We start from the raw sequence: 24070 nt of genomic DNA, 5'->3' as shown, positions 1-24070 counted from the left end.
TATATATATATATATATATATATATATAATTCTGATCATGTTATTTTCCCGCTTAAAACCTTTTAACAACTCCTTCTTTTTTTAAACAATAAAATTCAGCAAATAAGCTCCTTCATTAACTGATTTCTGCCTATCCTTTCTGCCACTATTCACACTCCTACCATACTAAAAGCCTTGTTCTAGAATAAACCATGTTCTCTCATATTTTCATTACTTTCTGTTGTTGTTCTCTTGGTCTAGGTAGAATGCCATCCTTAACTTCTGCTGAGTTTTGTTTTAATATCCATGATTAAGAGCAGGGACTCATAAGCCAGAATTAAGTTTGAATTTCAACTCCATTATTTGCAAGCTCTGTGAGCACAAGCAAAATCACCGAATCTCATTTTTTTTGGTTCCTTCAAAATGAGTTACAGTAGAATCTGACAGAGTTATTGAGAGGATTAAATGAGATAGTATATATAAAGCACCTAGAATATACATATGTATTATCATCATTATCATCTTTCTAAGTAATTATCTTTTCTGGGCAGTCTTCTCTGATGACATCAAGGCGGGGTTGGTGCCTCTTCCCATTGGTTTTATACCATCCTGTATATTCCTTATTATCCATTACATTATTCAATAATTGTCTACGTTCTACTCTGAAATCAATCTGTTTGACTAGGATGTAAAGGAAATTTGAGACAGGAGTGTTATTACTCAAAGTGGTTCATGAATATGTTACCACACATGCAGAGCTATAGTCAAAAGAAGCCAGAGTTATAAATGGGGAAGGAGTAGGTATCATCAAATCTGAGAATTTAGGAGATTGTGAATACAAGTTAGCAGTGATTGACTTCAGGGGAGGGTATGGCAAGACAGGATCAGATATACTATAGGGTTGGGTACTTAAAACAATGGCAAACTTTTAGAAGGGGTTCTGGGCACATGCTTCTGGGTATCATGCAGAGAACGATAGTTTTACCAGGCCAGTGATTGTTCTACCTGGCTGAGTTCCTAAAGAAAAAAGCATTTTACATACTTGTATTGCAATTTTGAAATTAATTTTAATCATAAAAAATGCACGAATGCTTTAATTTCTTAAACAATCATCACTTAGACTAAAGACCCCTTTGCAAACCACCTTCAGTTCCAATCCCCTCCCTCTCCCCAGAGGTAACAAGCAGAGTTGGCTAAATCCAGACTTGAATTTCATTCTGCACATTGCCAAATGGTAATGTTTATCGAATGGTAGCTTTGCCAGGTTTCTTTTGTTTATTGATTGGGACGAGTGGAAAGTAAGACTAGAAGTGAGGGAGGGAAATGGGGTGTGCTTGGGGAACTCAGAGTCGCCTGAATTCCTAAATGTGACTGAGCAGCCATTGCTCCTTGAAGCAGTTCCGCCCCCACATTTAATAAGGTCTTTCTTGCTAAAGGCATTGTTGCTTTCTTTCCTAAGGGAATAATCTTTCAAAAAATTCTTATATAATTGTTAAATGTTACTTTCCCTTCACAGTCATTACAAAATATTGGCCATTCCCTTTGTTGTACAATACGTCCTTCAGCCTATCTTATTCCCAATAGTTCTTACCTTTCAGTCTTCCACCCCTATATTGCCCCTTTTCCTTCCCCAGTGGTAATGACTGGTGTGTTCTCTATGTCTGTGAGTCTGCTTTTTGCTGTATTTTCTAAATCCCACATATAAGTGATATCATGAAGTATTTGTCTTTCTCTGTCTGAGTTTTTTCACTTAGCATAATACCTTCCAAGTCCATGTTTCTGAAAATGGCAAATTTTCATTTTAATGGCCGAACACTATTCTATTGTATTTCTATACCACACATTTCTTTATCCATTCATCTATTGATGGATACTTAGGTTTCTTCCATATCTTGGCAATTGTAAATAATGTTGCTATGAACACTGGGGTTCATTTATCTTGACAGCTACATGTAAAAGAATGAAATTAGAACATTCTCTAATATCATATACAAAATTAAACTCAAAATGTATTAAAGACCTAAATGTAAGACTATACAACTTGTAGAGGAAAACACAGGCAGGATACTCTTTGACAAAAGTTGCAGCAATATTTTTTGAATGTGTCTCCTAAAGTAATGAAAATAAAAGCAAAAATAAACAAATGGGACCTAATTAAACTTAACTTTCACACAGCAAAGGAAACCATCAGCAAAATGAAAAGACAACCTACTGAATGAAAGAAAATATTTGCAAATGATATGACCAAATAGGGCTTAATATCCAACATATATAAACAGTTCATACAACTCAATATATAAAAAAAAAAACAACAACCCACAAACAGCCCAATTGAAAAATGGGCAGAAAATGAATAGACACTTTTCCAAAGAGGAAATACAGATGGCCAACAGGCACATGGAAAGATGCTCAATTTTGCTAATCATCAGGAAAATACAAATCAAAACCACAATGAGATATCACCTCATACCTGTCAGAATGACAACCATTAAAAAAACACACACAAATAACAAATGTTGGCAAGGATGTGGAGAAAAGGGAAATCTTATATACTATTGGTGGGAATATAAATTGATGCAGCCACTGTGGAAAACAGAACAGAGTAAAAATAGACCTACCATATGACCTAGCAATTCTACTCCTGGGTACATAGCTGAAAAAAACAAAACCGCAAATTCTGAAGGAGTGATGTTAATCCTCCTTTAGGCTCTTCCATCTCACTCCTCAGCATCTCTAGATCTATAACTAAGGTAAGACATGCCTTCCTGAGAATTATAAAGTCAAATTGCCAGAGAAGCTTTTATACAACTTGGCTAATTTATATCAGCAGAAATTTGGGGAACACACATAAAGATAGATTTTGAGGTTGTTTGACCAAGAAAGAAAAAAGTACCAGAATTTCATATGTGACTGAATTCATTGACAGAGGTATATTTACCAGAATCTGCCTGCAATGCAAGAGACCTGGGTTTGATCCCTGATTTGGGAAGATCCCCTGGAAAAGGGAATGGCAACCCCACTCCAGTATTCTTGCCTGGAGAATTCCATGGACAGAGGAGCCCAGTGGGCTCCAGCCTATGGGGTCACAAAGAATCGGACACAGTTGAGTGACTAACAGTATACTTGGGGAGTTTATATTTAATCAGAGGAGATGAATAAACAATATATGATAAGTGCCATGAAAAATTAAGCAGACCAAGAGAGATAAGGAGTTTCAGAGGACCGTGTTATTTTATATAGGGAGGTCTGAGGAGACCTCCTTGAGGAAGTGACATTTTATCAGAGACATAAAAGATAAGGGAGAACCAGCCAGACAGACAACTGGGAGAAGTATGTTCCAAGCAAAAAGAGCATCAGGTACAAAAGCATTTGGTGTATTTTAGAGTCAGCAAGGAGCCTGGAAAAGCAGGCAGTCTGGGGAGGAGGGAGCTTAGGAGATGAAATCAGAGAGAGCTTGGGGAATTGGGTTTAAATAAGAAATGGGGGTGGGGGCTGCCAACTCATGTGAGTCATGATAAGGATTTTGCCTTTTGAGTAGATAAGAGCCATAAAGGTTTTGATTCCAGGAGGCAGATGATCTCATCCAGTTTTAAAAGGATCACTCTTGTAGCTGGGCTTCCCTGGTGGCTCAGCTGGTAAAGAATCCACCTGCAAAGCTGGAGACCCCGGTTCAATTCCTGGGTCAGGAAGATCCGCTGGAGAAGGGATAGGATACCCACTCCAGTATCCCTGGCCTTCCCGGGTGGCTCAGCTGGTGAAGAATCTGCTTCCAATGTGGGAGACCTGGGTTCGATCCCTCCATTGGGAAGATCCCCTAGAGAAGGGAACAGCTACCACTCCAGTATCCTGGCCTGGAGAATTCCACAGGCTGTGTAGTCCTTGGGGTTGCAAAGAGTCGGACACAACTAGAGTCGGACACAACTGAGTGACTTTCACTTCCTTTCTTGTAGCTGAGGGAAGAGTACAGTTGGGAGAGAAGAGTGGAGCATGAACACCAGCTTGATGGTGTTTGCGATAAACTTGGAGAGTGATGGGGTAAAGGTATGGACAGTGGAAAGATTTAGAGGTATCATAGAAAACTACAGTATTTTAGTCTGAGCAACTTGAAGTAGAGAGCTGCTGTTAACTGAGATGGGGAAGACTGCAGGGGGAGCCTGTCTGGAAAGTGTATGTGGGGGTGGTGGGGGAGGGGATGGGGATCAGCAGTTTTGAATATCTTAAGTTCAGATCTATAACACATTCACGTGGATGGCATTTGGATGTTAGTGTGATGTTCAGGGAAGATAAGTAGGTTGCTAAAATATAGCTGGTAACAAATCCTTGGGACTAGATGAAATAACATAATAAACAGATGTACGTGAAGCGAAGACTTTAAGAGAAGAAGCTGGAGATAAGGAGGAACCAACACAGTTGCATCCCATCCGATCACCCTGTAAATGTGTCATTTGAGAAGTCCCAGGGTAGCTTCCTTATGAAGAGGGCAGAGATTTATTCCTAGTGGAACAGATACTTTCTCTGGATTATTGGAGATTTGGATGTGCTTTTTCTTGCTTCTGTCAGCCACACTGCTGTTGGCTTACTGGATGTCTTAGAAGCCATTATTTTACTGCGGATTTCTACAAGTCGTTGCTTTTGACTTAAGCAGTCATTTCACAGTGAAGAGAGGAGGAATACCATACTGAGATCTTACACAGTGCATCATCCGGGAGATGCCACCTTCTGAGGGGGGAGGGTTGTCATTCATGCAGGATATGGTGTATATGTGTGTGTGTACACATGTGTATATAGCAAAAGAAATATGACCTAGGCTACAGACTAAAAAACATTCTTTGTTGACAGTGTAATGTCCAAGTTTGAGGAATCATGTATGGAAATTTTAAATCATTAGAGCACTAGTTTGCTATGATTATAAACCTTTAGTTAAGAGGAGACTTAGTTTTACTTCTTTTTATTTTTGAGACATTAGTGATCTTAAAACTTGTTTTTTTTTCCTACAAATATTTTCTGATAGTTTTCCAAGTCAGATGTAACCTAAATCTTGTATTTCTAATAGCTTTCAAAGTGCTTACAATGGAATGGTTATCAGTGAATGTGACTGGATGTTTCCACTTAGGTTGGGTCCAGCAGCAGATAGAGGGTCAGGAAGACCCCCTGGAGAAGGAAATGGCAGCCCACTCCAGTATTCTTGCCTGGAGAATCCCCATGGGCAGAGGAGCCTGGTGGACTATAGTCCATGGGGCCACAGAGAGTCGGACATGACTGAGCAACCAAGCAGCAGCAGCAGCAGCAGCAGCAGCAGCTGTGGATAGCAATGAGTGTAGGTCTCTGCGTGTGGGGAGGTGCCCCTTGTGGTGCGTAGATGCATGCACACGTGCACATACAGGCACACCCCACATGCACATATATGATATACAAGAAGGCTTACATACGGAATTTGTGAGATGCATGCTGTAACACACGAGGAAGCCTGTCCACTGAAATAAAATAGATATGCAGCTCTTACATGTAATTCAAAGTCAATACAACAAAAATCACAGTGGGCCAATAGCTAGCTTATATAATAACATAGCTCATTTTATATAAACACATACAAATAGATTGCCATAAAATTGAGCTTTAGGCAGTTTCTTTAAATCCTTGAAACAAATTCTATGCTCTTGGTGCTGCTGGTATTCCTTGAGCTGCTCCTCTGCACTGCCTCTCTTCTCATCCACAATCCCGTAGCATGGCTCCTTCTACTCTGCTCTTTTTACTCCTTTGTTCTGTTTACTTCTCTGTCAGGTAAGCAACCTACTGTCCTCATCATTATATTCAATTCTCCACGTGCATCTTTGCTCACCTAAAGTCCCAGGAGGGAATCAAAATTAAAATCTAGCTAACTTGTGATCAGTGTCCTCCTGGACTTCATATAGTAACTCAAAAAGATCTTTATTATTAGCTATTTTCAGAAGGAAATATACACTATAATGCTGAGAATCTATACTCTTCTTTTGAGAGTGAAAAAAATCACATTTTAAAATAAACAGCTTTTTTTTTGTTTTAGCCCCTTATAACAACTATTACATTTATAGTTATTATTTTAATCCAATAAATAGTTATCATTTGCCTACTGTGTGTATAGCATGATGCTATGTGCTATTAAAGTATTCTGAATAAGGTTTTTTCCAAATAATAACTTTCTGAACTCTCAAAATCTGAGTTTAATTTCTAGCATTCAGGATTTTCTCTGAGTAATTAAGGATGACACTATTAAGATGAATTGCTTCTCCATTACAAAAGGCCTCATACAAAAGTTCAGCAAATTTGAAATCATGTAGAACCTTAAAACTTTCTCACTTGATATCTCTGGAAATTGAGTTTCTCATCTTCTACAAGAGGCAAGTACTTTGTGCTTACATAGCTGTGAAATTTTATCAAAGAAGGGACTCAAAACTATTTGCTTACATTTATTTCTCATTCAGTAATGAGTATAATAATTTTTCAGTCAATCTAATTAATCTGTTTTACTTTTTGTTTAGAAATTTTGCTTCTAAATGCTCATAATAATAAGCAACTCTCACTTGCCGAGAGCCAGCCATGTGCTGGATACTTTCCTAGGACCATTTCCAGTGTTTTTTCTGTTTGCTGTGATTCATGCCACAATAAGGAGGTAATGTTTTACACTTACTAAAGTCTTCCCTGAAGGAGGGAAAAAAAAACAATCTTTGTTATCTACAAGCTGTGTATCATGTGTGGGCCATTATCTGTTTTCAGCTCTCCTGGACTTCTTGGTGTTTTTCTCATGAAATGGACTAATTTTCTATGATAAATTACCTGTGATAATTCCATGGTAAAGTATTGGATTGACCAAAAAGTTCTTTTGGGTCTTTCTTGTAAGATGGTATACGAAAACTTGAACGAACTTTTTGGCCAACCCAATATGTACATTGTAAGCCTCAGTATCACCCCTGTCTGACTTTTTGTGTGAATCTACAAAACGGAAAATGATTCCAAATAAATCTCAACTTAAGGTGAAATAACTCTCTTTGTATCTTCTCAAAAAACAATTACATAACATTCTGTTGGTAGGAGATATTTTTAAAAATATATATATTTTCAATGGTGTTAATGTCCTTACTTAACCTAGTGGTTAAAAATTATTTACTTTCTGTAGCTAAGTCAGAATTTATAACAATTCTGACAGAAAAGACAAGCAAGTTTCTGTACTCTCCAAACACTGTTTTACTTCCATGGTTACGTGGCAGGATTCACTAAGGAAAACATTCCATTTAAGTACAAAGCACTTTGTAAGTTCTTTGGGAGCCAAAAGATTTCTCTTGTAAACACCAAAGTTTTTATTTTCATTTGTTATATAATTCTTTTCAAATGTGCATATCATTTAGATGAATGGTACTGGTGATGGTGACTTTGAAAATTTCTATCCTATAACAAGTCAGTGATTAAAAGTCTAGAGAGACTCATGGGTATATCATGGGTAGTTATATCAGTTGGATGGTTACGGGAGTTACTGTATTTACATACGGCATTTATGGGGTTGGTATTTAACAGGCTGAACCACTAGAGGAAAGGTTCGCGAACTGTGTCCCCGGTCAACCTAAAAGGTTCTGCAGACATATTTCATGAGCGCTAAAGGAAGCGGGGAAGGAGAGGCTGCCAGGAGAATATATGATGCATGAAACACTGTTCACCTTGAATAGTTCTGGTTTTACTTTTATCTTGAATCTTGGGGCTTCACCTTCAATTTCACTTAAAAGATTTTGTTCTGTTTTCTTTCCAAAAAATATTGTAAAATCATTGCCTCCACATTGCATATCCCTTTTGGGGCTCAGTCAGAAAAATAAAACTAAAATAGATGCACAACAGTTCTAACTTGGTATGATATTTCCAACTTTAAACATTTAAATACCTGAGAATGTTGGTGGGCTTGATGTGGAAAATGCAATCAGAAATTCCGAAGAAATTTCTCCTCTTTAGTGTGCCTTGTAAAGTAGCCATTCAGTAGTGTGATTATTTTGGTAGAGGGCTTTCCTAATTACTGTATACATCTATTCCTTTGAAAGTCTATGGCCATACCACCCTGAACAAGTGATCTCGGAAGCTAAGCAGGGTCGGACCTGGTTAGTATGTGGATGGGAAAATAGCACGGCTACACGTGTGTCAGTGTGCCCAGAGTTAGCAAGGAATATCAAGAAGAATAACAGGCTTCCTGCTTTCAAAGTTCCTAAAGCTACTATAGATTAGCTTTTGTTTAAAAAAAAAAAGGAAAAAAAAAGTGGCATGTGGTACAAGCGTATGCAGAGAAGTTACAGCAACAGAAGTGTCCCCACTTTGTCAGGAAGTGCCATGCTTTAAGAAGGTGGAATCTGAACTGTCCTGGGGGGAAAATGGGTAGAATTCTAAAGCACTGAAATGTGGAGGAGAGCAGTCCCAGCTGGGTAGAAGATGAACAAAAGCAGGCTGGAAAACCAGGAGCTAGTTAGGAAAACAATGATACATCTAATTTGACTGGAGCTTAAGGTATGTAGCAGAGAACAGTTAAAAAAACAAAATAAAAAAGGAAGGAATGGTGGATGAGACTGTAGAGGGATGTGACTATAAGTTCACAGAAGTAATATTTGATCTTTATGTTAAAGCAGGAAAAAACTCACAATCTAAGTATCTACAGAATCCCCCTGCCACCTATTGACTGGTTTTGTGTCTGAATCTGGGGTGATGTTGGGACACTGGGTGGGGAGGAAAGCTGGAAGGAACTCTGAAGACTAAAATAATGAAGTGGCCAAAGATATCAAGGGAAAGATGGGTGTAGATACGAAGAGGAAAACCCAGCTGGGGATGGGAAAAAAAAAAAAAGTTCCTGGAGGAGATCTTAAAGAGGGAATAATAGGGGTATATGTGGTGGGGAGAGGCTTCTGCTATGATGAGGAATTTTAGCAAGTTTTGCCATATGACACGCGGTGGAGCTCCCTCCTATCTCCCTGAAGGAACCTTCAGTGTACTCACATCACTTTCTGTGGCTTTCTGGGACAGATCTGTGTTTCCTTTGGCTGTGCTGATGGGTTTTAGGGTGGGGGAGAGGCGGCTCGATTGAGTTCAGTTCACAGACTGTCTGCATAGAGCATGGGGGCTTTCCCCAGTGCCTTGAGGGACTGGGGCCCAGTGCTGGCGGGGACAGGAGAGGCGAGTGGAAAGAACTGCGGACCTTCACCTCTGCATCCTTCGCCTCTACACCCACCATATCCAACTCTGTCTTACATATTGTGCTTCCGTGTAAGATTTTTTTTAACTGGGAAGCAAGTAATAAAAGCAGTTTAAAAGGAGGGTGAAAATCACAATGGTAGGCAGTTTGAGGTGCCTCTGAAGATGAGAAATGTACTGTTGGTGTAAAGTGAGGCTCAGGAATTGAAAGTGTATGACTAGTAAATGCAGAGCAGGAAATCTGACCCATTTTCCACTCCCTGCCTCCCCCAGCCACCGTGCCCCACCAATCAGAGATTTTCTTTCCAAACCATTCAAATTTAAGATAGTTTGAGCCTGTCCATTCTTCGATGTAGACAGCAAAATTCCCGTCTTCTTAATCTGTGGTTCAATATTTGGTAATTCTTGTACCCACTTCACTCATGTCTCTGATGCCACCCAGGTATACCTATTTTCCCACACCTAGGTGTACATGGGCTGGGAATATGTAAAGAGCATTTGCCTCGGAAGGTAAGTCCAGAGGTTCTGGGCTTGGCATGCGGTTGTAAGCTTGCTGTCATCTCCTTTCTGTTTCCTCTTATATCAGCATACATGCTAGGTAGAATAAAGGTTAAACTATGATGACTCAAACTATCAATAAACTAAGAGAAAACACAGGAAATAATTTATGATAACAGAGTACCAAAGGTCTTCTTAAGTATGCATAAAATCTTGAAGTTGTAAAAGAAAAAGTCAATAAATTTAAGCACACATGAAATAAATTTTCACGTGGAGAAAAATCATCTTAAGCAAACTCAAAAGAAATCCAAAATCAGAGAATAAGATTTGTGCAATGCGTATTATGCACAAAGGCCTATTTTCTTTATGTATAAAGAGTTTCTATGAGTCTCTAAGAAAAAAACTACACTCAAAAAAATCGGAAAAAAAAAAAAAGCTGTGAACAAAATTTACCAAAGAAAGAAACAAACAAAAAAACCAAAGTACAAATAGGTCTTTGTATTAACCAGCTTCTGTATATTTGATGCTTTAACATCTGCCCTACATGCCTATGCCAGATACGCCTTGTTCTGATAATATGCCCGAGTCACCTTGCCTCCCTCATCGTCCTCCTCCCCGGCATTGACAGGAGTCTTCCTCCTTGGAGGAAGACGACTTGTCAAATGGAAACCAACTAATCCAGAGTCCACACCCTCACCAATCTCCTTTACTGGGCTCATGTGCTCAGGTCACTGTACAACTGTCCTAATCATCCCAATGTCAGGTGCCAGACAACACAGGCCATCGCCTATGCCCCAGAGTCTGCTGAAATTATTCACACCAGCCAGTCCTAAGCTGCTTATTCCAAATCACCCGTTCCTTCCTAGGGAAACCACAATAAAAGCTTTCATGTACTGCTCCTCCCTCTCCTCTGCCTCCTGATCAACCTGGTGCTTCCCCATGTGGCCCCCCCATGTTATGGCATCCCCCCCATTTTTTTTAGAAACTGTGAGTAGTAAACTATTGTTTCAATGACAATTGTCTCCTGACCTTTTGGCCTTCCTATACCTCACATTTTTTATTAATACATCTAATTTATTTATGTATTGGCCATGCCCCAAAATTGTAGGTTCTCAGTTTCCCAACCAGGGGCTGAACACAGGTCACAGCAGTGAATGCACTGAATACTAAACACTAGATCACTAGGGAACTTACAATACACTATATTTTAAAACAGTCTTAAATCTATGAAAAGAAACTCAGTTCATTTAAAGATAAATGTAAATGAAGACTATGATGATATAACCTTGTCTCTCATCAGAGTGACAAAGGCTGAAAAGTCACACAGTGCACACTGCTGAGTAAAGATACATTTATTGTTGAGGGGAACATAAATTATTACAGCCTTTATGGAGAGTATCTTGGCAGTAAAAAAAAAAAATTTTTTTTTAATACATGAACTCATGATCTGGCAATTCTACTTCAAAAGAATTGAAAGTAGGATCTCAAGGAAATAGTTGGACACCATGTTCATTGCATTATATTCATAATATCCAAGAAGTGGAAGGAACCCAAATGTCCACTGACAGATAAATGTATAAATAAAATATGGCATTTTGGGTTGGCCAAACAAGTCTTTTGTGTTTTTCATAAGATGTTATTAAAAACCTGAATGAACTTTTTGGCCAATCCAGTATAAATGGAACATTATTCAGTCTTAAAAAGGAGGGAAATTCAGTCACATGTTACGACATGGATGCACCTTGAAGACAGTATGCTTAGTAAAATAAGCCAGTCACAAAAGACAAATTCTGTAAAATATAAGGTATCTAGCGTAGGTAGCACAGGGGTGAAAGAATCTGTCTGCCAATGCACGAGACACAAGAGCCGCAGGTTTGATCCCTGGGTTGGGAAGATGCCCTGGAGAAGGAATTGACAACCCACTCCAGTTTTCTTGCCTGGAAAATCCATGGACAGAGGAGCCTGGCAGGCTATATAGTCCATGGAGTCGCAAAGAGTCGGACACAACTGAGCAACTGAGCACACACGCATGGACGAGTAGTTAAATTCATGGAAACAGAAAGCAGAATGTGGTTGCCAGGATCTGGGAGGAGGGGCAAATGAGAAAGTGTCGCTTGATACAGAGTTTCAGCTTTGCAAAATGAAAAATTCTGGAAATTGGTTGTACAACACTGTGAATATACTTAGCACTACTGAACTGTACATATAAAAATGGTCAATATGGTAGGTCTACTTTTCCACAGTTAAAAATTTTTTTAAACGAACAAACCCATTGATCCAGCAATCCCACTATTAGAAATTTGTCCTGTGATTATTTCAATGTGAAATGATGTACACATGAGGTTATTGACTCTATCATTATAACACCAGAGGATAGAAATAATCCAAATTAATCCAAATTTTATAATGGAAATTGGTTATATTATTCTCCATCCATGCACTGAAATACTATGCAAACATTAAAAAGAATATAACAATTGTATATATGTGTATAAAAAAGGAAGTATGAATATTATGCTACCACTTACTTGTTTGTGCAGATTTCTGCAAGGCTCTCTAGGAGACTGTGAATGATGGTTGCCTCTGGGGAAGGGGACAGCAGACTGGAATGGGTGGCAGACTGGCTTAATTTTCACTGTGTACTATTCTGCATCTTTGAATTTTGTACTACATCATATTTTTTGTATTAAAAATGGTTTAAAAGAGAAAGATACTAATCTCATGGTTAAAATCTTTAATACCTGGCTCTCTAGTACTCTATTCTTTAATTTCCTGGCTTCTGACTCACTGGCTTCTATCTCACTACTTAACTGCTGAGACCTGGCTTCTATCTCACTGCTTAATTGCTGAGATCCTGATCTTGTTTGCCTAATGAAAACTGTAATAATTACCTCATTTTAGTGGGCTTTTCTGGTGTTCACTACTGCTGTGTGTGTGTCTGTGTTAGTCACTCAGTCATGTCTGACTCTTTGCAACTCCATGGGCTGTAGCCTCCCAGGCTCCTCTGTCCATGGAATTCTCCAGGCATGAATACTGGAATGGGAAGCCATTCCCTTCTCCAGGAGATCTTCCCAACCCACGGATCAAACCCGGGTCTCTTGCATTGCAGGCAGAGTCACTAGGGAAGCCCTCACTACCGCTGACTAATTTACTAATGTTTTCTGTAAGTCCAGTTGCTGAATAGCCAAATTCCCAATCATACACCTCTCAGCTTTATTCCCCAAAAAGTCTACCCGATGGACAAAAGTACCATCTCTCCACCTACCTATATAAAATAGATTTTAATCAAAAAGGGCATTATTTGTTTTAATCCTTAAGCTTTCATCTTTAACGCCTAATATATTCAAATAGTTTGTGGATTTTTAAAGGTCCTTTTATCACAAGATGCACATACTCTATTGAGAACTACAAACTTGATGATCGAAAGCCAACTTCCTCTCTCAAGAGCTGTCTTTCTCTGAGGAGAAAACAATACACTAAGTATTTCTCCTAATCATTATTTTAAAAAGCAACATCTGTTCACAGTGACAAAAAAAGAGCATCTGAATTTACATTATTGTTTTAAATATTTAAATCAACTTGCTACAAAATAGCTAAAGAATCAATGAAAAATAGATAATCAAAACTTTGTTAAATATATAATTAAAATAAACACACAGGCAAGCATGCACACACAGACTAGGGTCTTGTGTCAGTAAGGGAATCAAAAAAGGAAATCAAAGAACGTAAGCCAAACAGATGAAGGAACAGATGAACTGCAGAGGGTACAGCGCTCACTACCATGTTTTCCTCTGGCTCTGAGGCCTGAGTCCGCCATGTGGTGGATGCTCAGGAAAGATTTTCAGAACGATTAAAGGGAGATAATCTTTCATGTGGGCTTCCCTGGTGGCTCAGATGGTAAAGAATCTGCCCACAGTGTGGGAGACCTAGGTTCAATCCCTGGATCAGGAAGATTTCCTGAAGAAGGGAATGGCTACCCACTCCCATATTCTTGCCTGGAGAATTCCAAGGACAGAGAAGCCTGGCAGGCTACAGCCCATGGGGTCACAAAGAGTTGGACATGACTGAGCAATTAACACACACACAACCTCACTTACAGGAGGCAGAGGAACTGCCAATTCCTTTCGGTTCCCAACTTTTAACATTCTCTAACTCCTACTTGCCACTGATCACATGTTCAGTCAGTTCAGTCACTCAGTCATGTCCGACTCTTTGCGACCCTGTGAATCGCAGCACGCCAGGCCTCCCTGTCTATCACCAACTCCTGGAGCTTACTCAAACTCATGTCCATCAAGTCAGTGATGCCATCCAGCCATCTCATCCTCTGTCCTCCCCTTCTCCTCCTGCCCCCAATCCCCCCCAGCATCAGGGTCTTTTACAATGAGTCAACTCTTCGCATGAGGTGGCCAAAGTATTGGAGTTTCAGCTTTAGCATCAGTCCTTCCAGTGAACACCCAGGACTGATCTCCACCCAGGTTGGATCTCCTTGCAGTCCAAGGGACTCTCAAGAGTCTTCTCCAACACCACAGTTCAAAAGCATCAATTATTCGGCACTCAGCTTTCTTCACAGTCCAACTCTCACATCCATACATGACTACTGAAAAAACCATAGCCTTGACTAGATGGACCTTTGTTGGCAAAGTAATGTCTCTGCTTTTGAATATGCTGTCTAGGTTGGTCATAACTTTCCTTCCAAGGAGTAAATGTCTTTTAATTTCATGGCTGTAGTCACCATCTGCAGTGATTTTGGAGCCCAGAAAAGTAAAGTCTGACACTGCTTCCACTGTTTCCCCATCTATATGCCATGAAGTGATGGGACCAGATGCCACGATCTTCGTTTTCTGAATGTTGAGCTTTAAGCCAACTTTTTCACTCACCTCTTTCACATCATCGAAAAAGTAAGAGACTTCCAGAAAAACATCTATATTCTGCTTTATTGACTATGCCAAAGCCTTTGACTGTGTGGATCACAATAAACTGTGGAAAATTCTGAAAGAGATGGGAATACCAGACCACCTGACCTGCCTCTTGAGAAACCTGTATGCAGGTCGGGAAGCAACAGTTAGAACTGGACATGGAACAACAGACTGGTTCCAAATAGGAAAAGGAGTATGTCAGGCTGTATATTGTCACCCTGCTTATTTAACTTATATGCAGAATACATCATGAGAAATGCTGGGCTGGAAGATGCACAAGCTGGAATCAAGATTGCCAGGAGAAATATCAATAACCTCAGATCACATGTTCAGATAGCAGGAAAAAAAATACCATTTTTTTAAACCACACCCCAGATTCATGTCCAGAATCATTTTTGAAGGTGCCAAGGGTGAGGATACCCTAACATGGGACCTTCTTTTATCTTTCCCTGATACAGTTTTTACTGATTGAATTGGGGGTGTTAATCACTTTGCAAAGTGGAATATGGCTTCTATTCCCATAATCCTAATGTAAATTTCCAATCTTTATAGATAGACACAAGCCATGTTAATACCCCAAATGTTTAGTGTATTCCAAGCATGATCCATGATCTTCTTCCATACTATAAAGATTTTAAAATTTCCATCTTGCTCTTAAAGTAAAAAACAAAACACTTTATGGGGAAAATGGAACCTATCTGTATTGTTTAATAAATTATTAGTCTGTTTAAAGTTTCTTGACAGTCAAACAAAATCCTGAAGAGTTATTCTTGCAAGCCTACCTAGATGTCTGAAGGAAAAGTAAAAAGATTCCAAAAACCATAAGACTTATAGAAACACTTTTAAAAGAAATTTATAGTGCCTTTTTTTTTTAGTGCATATCCTCTAAGTACAACTTTTAGTGAGGTGTGATAACTAAGAAAGGATAGGGAAACCAAAGAGAAATATTTAAATGGAGAGTTAAAATATTTATCTTTATTTTTTCTTTTAATATACCGTTTACTTTAAAAGTAAATTTGTAAAATCCTAAAATAGCAGTGTTTAAAAAATGTGTGACTGTCAAGTGAAGCACGGCAGGTGAAATGTGCATCGGGGTTGGAGACAGGAGACTAGGTTGCATGCCTGGCTCTGTATCTACCTCGCAGTGCAAAGCAGGGCAAGCCGCAGTCTTTCAGAACCTTTTAAGTGGAAATAATGATATCTGAAACTTCTTTATGGAATTATTATGAAAATTAAATCACATACTTGAAACTGCCTTGTCTGTAAGCTTTACATTTTCTTCTTTGTAACTCGTTACTTAATTAGCTCATGTATGAAAGAAGTAGAAAACATTATCTTAAGAAACTCATCAGTAACTCAGAGATCCAACGTTGAAAGTGAAGGAAGCTTTAGTAGCATCAGAAAAATCACCAGTATTTTCAGAAGTTTATAAAGTTCTTATTTAAAATTCCAAAATGTATTTAATCTGTTACCAGCCTTATGAGATCAAAGTGAATACAAAATAAGAAAGTGCCTTTTGAACATGTGAAAGAGGTCATTTTAAAGGTAGGAAATTAGGTAAATGATAATAACATCTGTTTTATAAATATGCAGTGGTAGACTATGCTGTTAAATATACATAAGAAGCAATTTGCATTCTTTTCAGAAAAGCCATCTGACTACCAAGAACCTGCTATGTCTGTATCTTCAGTCAAGGGCCTTCCCTGGTACGCTCAAGACTTACATATTGGACACTTCCTTCTGACCGTTGCTTATTCTGAATTTTCTGTCACTTACAATACCATGATCCAGCCGCTTTCCTAAATCACAAATCTAAACGTCAATTTAGACTCCTTTCCCTTATTCAATCCATATCCATTCAGTTAATTTAGCATTTTGTACTTCCTTACTACCTCTCCTATAAGTATTCTCTCCTTTCCATGGCCACTGCTTGGTTCGGTATCCACATCTTATCTTGATCACTGAAATGGCATTCTGGTTGGTGAGATGGTAGGAATGTAAAACAGAAAAATTTAATGGATATTTAAGAGAGAAAACCAACTGACAGAATACAGGAGGAAAATTAGGTTTGGGAGGAAAATAACAAATTTAATTCAGAACATGTTTAGTTGGAGGTAACTTGGGATCATCCAGATGAAGATATTCCAAGTATGTGCATATATCAGTATGCGCAAAGCTTAAGATAGAAGAGTGGGTTCATAGTGGACACCATGGATTTGGACGAAATATTCTCTCTCATGTCCTCCTGCTTCTGAAAAGCCTTTTCCAGATCATCTCAACCAACAGTGTTTGTTTCTTCCATTTAGTTGTAATCACACGGTTTGGACCTTTAGGTTCTCAGCCATGCCTTTTGCTGATGTTTACCACCACAAGTTTCCCAAATTAAGCTTCTAAAGAATTGCATATTGTGTGTGCGCTCAGTGTGTCCGATTCTTTGCAACCGTATGGCCTGTAGCCCGCCAGGCTCCTATGTCCATGGGATTTTCCTGGCAAGAATACTGGAGTGGGTTGCCATTTCTTCCTCCAGGGGATTAGTACCCTTTAAAATACTTTATGCCTATGAATGTCCATGACATCTAGCATTGTGCAGCACATGGGAGTTTCTCAAAAGAGAGGAGGAGCTAAAGGGATAAATTTGAGTAAATTTTAGTAGCTTTAATAACAATGGTAATAAATATTTCCTAACACAGAGCCTGGCACATAGTGGGCACTGAATTAATATCTGTTAAAAAGATTAAGATTTAACATCTCTCACTGCAATTCAAAAACTTGGTATCTCAATTCTTTTCCAATTGGACATGCAACTAAAACTTGATCACAGATATATTTATTACACATTTTTAAGGAGTCCAACAGTTGATAGTTTTATATAGAATCTGTTTCAGTGAAAAGGTCACTTATCAACAAGCCTAATCCATCGTAATCTACACATCCACAATACTTGCATACCCTACACTCTAACAGAATTTTGTATTATATACAGATTCACACTTTTACTTCCCTAGTGTTTTCCTCCAGTGTTCACACTCCCCCTTGTGTCTCCCAAATGCTCTGTGCTACTTTTTCTCTATCCCTTGGTTAAATCAGGTCAAAGACTTAACAATGTTTGGCATAAAAATTATTTTTAGGAAATGAAAGGAGTTGCTGACTAGTTCTGATGAAAAGCAAAACAGCCAAAAGGCTCAGGCAAGATACACTCATGTTTTGGTTTTGGCTCTTGGCATTCAGACAAGAATGATTTTATGATTTCCAACGCTTGGAAAAGTTCAATATCTGACACACTGACATTTGACAACCAAGTTGACCCTTAGAAATCAGTGCTACTTTACATAACCACGTACAGATTAAAAGTAGAAATTTTGACTTGGGGAATACCATGAAAGCTATCACTTAAATTTAAGCCTGAATGTGCAACAGACATGATGCTTTGAATAAAGAGATACACACTATTTGTTAACAATATTTTGCAATACTATGGAGAAGGCAATGGCACCCCACTCCAGTACTCTTGCCTGGAAAATCCCACGGACTGAGGAGCCTGGTGGGCTGCAGTCCATGGAGTCGCTAAGAGTCAGACACGACTGAGCGACTTCACTTTCACTTTTCACTTTCATGCACTGGAGAAGGAAATGGCAACCCACTCCAGTGTTCTTGCCTGGAGAATCCCAGGGACGGGGGAGCCTGCTGGGCTGCCATCTATGGGGTTGCACAGAGTCGGACACGACTGAAGTGACTTAGCATACAATACTAAATATTTACTACTTATCTCTGTGCAAGATCTAGAGCCAGGTGCTGTTTAACACATGGTCCTCACCATAGTGTCAGAGGAGGACAATTGCTTATAGCTCATCAGGGTGTGTATCTTGGTACAGTCTTTTCAGAAAGTCATTTGAAAGTATTTCCCAGCATCAGTGAGTCAGTGCTTCCCAACAGGTGGCCAAAGTATTGGAGCTTCAGCTTCAGCATCAGTCCTTCCAGTAAATATTCAGGGTTGATTTCCTTTAGGATTTATTGGTTTGATCTCCTTGCTGTCCAAGGGACTCTCAAGAGTCTTCTCCAACACCAATTGGAAAGCATCAATTCTTCGGTGCTCTCCCTTCTTTATGGTCCAACTCTCACATCTGTACATGATTACTAGAAGAACCATAGCTTTGACTGTACAGACCTTTGTCAGCCAAGTGATGTCTCTGTTTTTTAATATGCTGCCTAGGTTTATCATAGCTTTTCTTCCAAGGAACAAGCATCTTTTAATTTCATGGCTACAGTCACCGTTTGCAGTGATTCTGGAGCCCAAGAAAATATAATCTTCCACTGTTTCAACTTTTTCCCCCATCTATTTGCCTTGAAATGATGGGACTGAATGGCATGATCTTAGTTTTTTGAATGTTGAGTTTTAAGCCAGCTTTTTCACTCTCTGCTTTCACTCTCAACAAGAGGCCCTTTAGTTCCTCTTCGCTTCCTGTTATTAGAGTGCTATTTCTCCCCGCAATCTTAATTCCAGTCTGTGATTCATCCAGCCTGGCATTTTGCATGATGTACTATGTATGTAAGTTAAAGAAGCAGGGTGACAATATACAGCTTTGATGTAATCCTTTCCCAATTTTAAGCCAGTCTGTTGTTCCACATTAGGTTCTAACTGTTGCTTCTTGGCCTGCATACAGGTTTCTCAGGACAGGAAAGTTGGTCTGGTATCCCCATCCCTTTCAGAATTTCCCCCACTTTGTTGTGATCTACACAGTCAAAGGCTTTAGCATAATCAATGAAGCAGAAGTAGATGTTTTTCGGGAATTCCCTTGCTTTCTCTGTGATCCAACAGATGTTCACAATTTGATCTCTGGTTTTTCTACCTTTTCTAAATCAGCTTGTACATCTGGAACTTCTTGGTTTACATACTGTTGAAGTCTTGCTTGAATGATTTTGAGCATTACCTTGCTGGCATGTGAAATGAGCACGACTGTACAGTAGTTTGAGCATTCTTTGGCATTGCCCTTCTTTGGGATTGGAATGAAAACTGATCTTTTCCAGTCATGTGGCCACTGCTGAGTTTTCCAAATTTGCTGACAAATTGAGTGCAGCACTTTAACAGCATCATCTTTTAGGATTTGAAATAGTTCAGCTGGAATGTCATCACCTCTAGTATCTTTGATGCTTCCTAAAGCCCACTTGACTTTACATGCTAGGATGTCTGGCTCTAGGTGAGTGACTACATCATCATGGTTATCTGGGTCATTAAGACCTTTTTTATACAGTTCTGTGTATTCTTGTCAACTCTTCTTAATCTCTTCTGCTTCTGTTAGGTCCTTGCCATTTCTGTCCTTCATTGTGCCCATCTTTGCATGAAATGTTCCCTTGGAATCTATAATTTTCTTGAAGAGATCTCTAGTCTTTCCCATTCTATTGTTTTCCTCTATTCCTTTGCATTGTTTGTTTAGGAAAGCTTTACCTCTCCTTGCTATTCTTTGGAACTCTGCATTGAGTTGGGTATATCATTCCCTTTCTCCTTTGCCTTTCACTTCTTTTCTCAGCTATTTGTAAGGCTTCCTCAGACAACCACTTTGCCTTCTTGCATTTCTTTTTCTTGGGGATGGTTTTGATCACTGCCTCCTGTACAGTGTTACAAACCTCCATCCATAGTTCTTCAGGCACTCTCTACCAGATCTAATCCCTTGAATCTATTCATCACCTTCACTGTATAATCATAAGGGATTTGATTTAGTTCATGCCTGAATGGCTGGGTGGTTTTCCATACTTCCTTCAACTGAGGCCTGAATTTTGCAATAAGGAGTTCATGATCTGAGACACAGTCAGCCCCAGGTCTTGTTTTTGCTGACTGTATAGAGCTTCTCCATCTTCAGCTGCCAAAAACATAATCAATCTGATTTCAGTACTGCCTTTTTGGTGATGTCCATGTGTATAGTTGTCTCTTGGGTTGTTGGAAAAGGGTGTTTGCTATAACCTGCATGTTCTCTTGACAAAAATCTGTTAGCCTTTGCCCTGCTTCATTTTGTACTCCCAAGGCCAAACTTGCCTGTTACTCCAGGTAACTCTTGACTTCCTACTTTTGCATTCCAATCTCCTATGATGAAAAAGACATGTTTTTTTGGTGTCCTTGTATGTCTCATAGTACTGGTCAACTTCAGCTTCTTCTGTTTAGTGGTTGGGGCATAGATTTTGATTACTGTGATGCTGAATGGTTTGCCTTGGAAATGAACCAAGATAATTCTGTTGTTTTTGAGATTGCACCCAAGTACTGCATTCTGGACTCTTGTTGGCTTTGAGGGCTGCTCCATTTCTTCTAAGGGATTCTTGCCACAGTAGTAGATATTTGAAGATATCAATTAAAGTTGAATATAAGCCTAAATTATGACACAGGAACCCCAGTCCTAGGTATACACCCAAGATAAATGACTTCATAAGTATAAAGCATGCACAAGAATGATCATGGTACTATGATTCCATTCATATGATTTTTTAAAAGAGGCAAAACTAATATGTAGTGATAAGTCAGAATAGTGGCTAACTTCGGTGGGAGCAATGACTTGGAAGAGTTTCAAGGGACACTACTGAGTTGCAGGAAATATATTTTCATGTCAGTGTAAATATGGCATGAATGAAGAAGAGATAAATTCAAGAAATAGTTAATGGAGATATTTAACCCTCAAGCTAATAAAGAGAACACAGGAGGAGAATTAGGATCGGGAGAATAATGAATTTAGTGCTGAACATGTTGGTTAATGGCATATGTAAAAAAGTGCTATACCCTGAGTATTTGTGATGTTTACTGAATATATGTTACACCTTAACAAAAATTTTTTTAAATAAAACTTTTCAACAGGACAAGAGAAGTCTGTAGAGTGTCAGTCCTCATCATTAGGCAGCCATGGCAGGGTTGAGGAGCAGGTGTCTAGAATTAACCCACACAATCCATTGATGTGACTTCATTCCCAAGCATCACTTTGAACATTAATCCCAAAGAGTGGATTTAACACAATGTAGTCCCTGCCCTGTTAAGTCTTACTGTTTAATGTGATCATAATATCAGTGAGGAATTAAATCTGCTATGCAAAATACTGCATGATGAGAAGATATTCAGTAAATATCTGTTAATGATCCTGTACCAAGTGAAAGGTACAGCCTACAAATGCCATAAGAATTGACAGGTTGGAGAAAATACTGTGCGCTGGCTGCTCAGATACAGTTTCTTGAAAGATGTGGGAACTAAGCCAGATTCTAAAAGGTTGGGAACCGATGCAGGTTTGCAAGGGGTGGCCTCTGCAAGTGTTTGATCTGATTTCTTTTTAGTGGGAGTACCATAGTCTTTCAAGAGGCAACATAAGTAGGAGGATTATGGACAGCCATGACCTTGCATCATGCTTTGTGAATATGTTGCTAGTTTACTAGCCATCTAAATATGGGAGACTCCATACTAAGAGGAGTAACATAAACAGAAGATCATGAGGGCTATGTGAACTATTAGATTGCAAAAGTAGTTTGGGCCCAAATCGCAGAGTGCCATGACTGCGGAACACATTCTGTGTGCAATGTTAGATGAGAGCATGATATCCATGCTTTACAATTAAGTAGCACTGGGCCAATTGTATGGCTAGCATTAGCAACAATAAATGCGTCAGCAGCTTCTGGTTCTTTCTGTGAGATGCCAAGCATCTGGATCTTTAGAATTGGATTTCTGACTGCTTTCTTTCAGAACTTTTGTTATTCTGCAGATTCAACTTCTGTTTGGACAACTGAAGGAGGAAGGCTTATATATAATAGGTTAAAAAATTATAAGACTTGGGAATCTTAGACTTGTGAATCTTAGAAAATAAAGCTAGATGCCAATAGGAATAACCTCAAGGGTGTTTATTATGGAAGTAAAGTTGTTTTAAGCCAATAATTCACTATGCAAGACTTTTGCTGGCTGAAAAAAAAGAAAAAAAGAGTTCTCAGGCAGTAAAATCATTGGTGTAAATACTACCCAAAACAGCTGGACAGTTCTTTGACCTTATAATCAAAGGTATCCACTATATCGGGGCGGGGGGGGACCATACCCAATGATTAACAGCTATAATTTGTGCATACATGAGTATTAACAGATTCTTGAAATATTTAATGAATCGTTACCTTGAAGAGCAATATTCAGGAGAAGTTGTCCTAAGTTCTCCTTTGATGTTACAAAGCAAACATTTCCTGTTTATTTATCTGTGGCTTACAAAATTTGACTATAATTTTTATTGTTAGCATAACCTTTGGTAGAATTCCATGGTGGCTCAGATGGTTTAGCGTCTGTCTACAATGTGGGAGATCTGGGTTTGATCCCTGGGTCGGGAAGATCCCCTGGAGAAGGAAATGGCAATCCACTCCAGTACTATTGCCTGGAAAATCCCATGGACAGAGGAGCCTGGTAGGCTTCAGTCCATGAGGTCACAAAGAGTCGGACACAACTGAGCAACTTCACTTTCACTTTCACTTTGGTAGAAATAAACTGTTCCCTTATTTGATAGAATTATTAGGAATAGTGGTATGAAAGTAGAAATACTATTTCAAAGTTAGACATATGATGGATTTTAGAAGAAATAGAGAACCCTGATCATTTGAAAACATTAATAATAGAGGTATAAACTCATCATTATAAATATATAAAGATATAGATAGAAATATATATAAATTTGCATAGAATAAATATATTTATGTGCCTATTTCCTTCTAAGAGTACTTAGAAGCAATGACAGTCCAGTAGCAGTGAACACATCCAGCACTGAGATCTTAGTTTTCAAATATCATTCTCCTCTGAAAAGGGAACTAAAAATCCTTTGAGAAATGGCTGATCCTAGAGTTGGAGCAACGGGGAAGCCAATGGCACCCCACTCCAGTACTCTTGCCTGGAAAAATCCCATGGATGGAGCCTGGAAGACTGCAGTCCATGGGGTCGCTGAGGATCGGACACGACTGAGCGACTTCACTTTCACTTTTCACTTTCATGCATTGGAGAAGGAAATGGCAACCCATTCCAGTGTTCTTGCCTGAAGAATCCCAGGGACGGAGGAGCCTGGTGGGCTGCCATCTATGGGGTCACACAGAGTCGGACACGATTGAAGTGACTTAGCAGTAGCAGCAGCAGAGTTGGAGCAAAGAAAATGCAAGCTGAACGTGCAATATATTCTTATGACAGAAAGTTAAGAAGTACATAAAGAATCTTAGGAACACGTCAAAAGGGTAAGTGAGCCTTCTTGAAAGAGTTACACTGACCAAATCTGGGACAATTGAAGTATCAAAATGAATAATGGCAATGATGGATTATAACTCACTGAGTAGAATAAGAACTCATAAGTTCACCCTGATGGGTGATGGATGGATTGATAGATACAGGAAAGAAGAGAACATTCTACCTTACAGTAGGATGCCGACTAATAATTGTAGAAGAAATGATGGAATAAGAAACTTGCCATTTTGCAGCCATCATAGTAATAATTAATTTGGGGAAG

The 24070-nt window shown here is 39.0% G+C and overlaps 1 protein-coding gene across 2 annotated transcripts in view; it reads right to left on the bottom strand.

The window, feature by feature from the left end:
- Positions 1–24070, bottom strand: part of CCDC146 (coiled-coil domain containing 146) — a 141943-nt gene that overhangs the window by 91980 nt on the left and 25893 nt on the right. The window lies entirely within an intron of this gene.

Source organism: Bison bison, unplaced genomic scaffold, assembly GCF_000754665.1.
Source record: "Bison bison bison isolate TAMUID 2011002044 unplaced genomic scaffold, Bison_UMD1.0 scf7180017864260, whole genome shotgun sequence".
Taxonomy (NCBI): Eukaryota; Metazoa; Chordata; class Mammalia; order Artiodactyla; family Bovidae; genus Bison; species Bison bison.
Note: the sequence above shows the minus strand (reverse complement) of the source record. Positions and strands in the feature narration are given on the sequence as shown.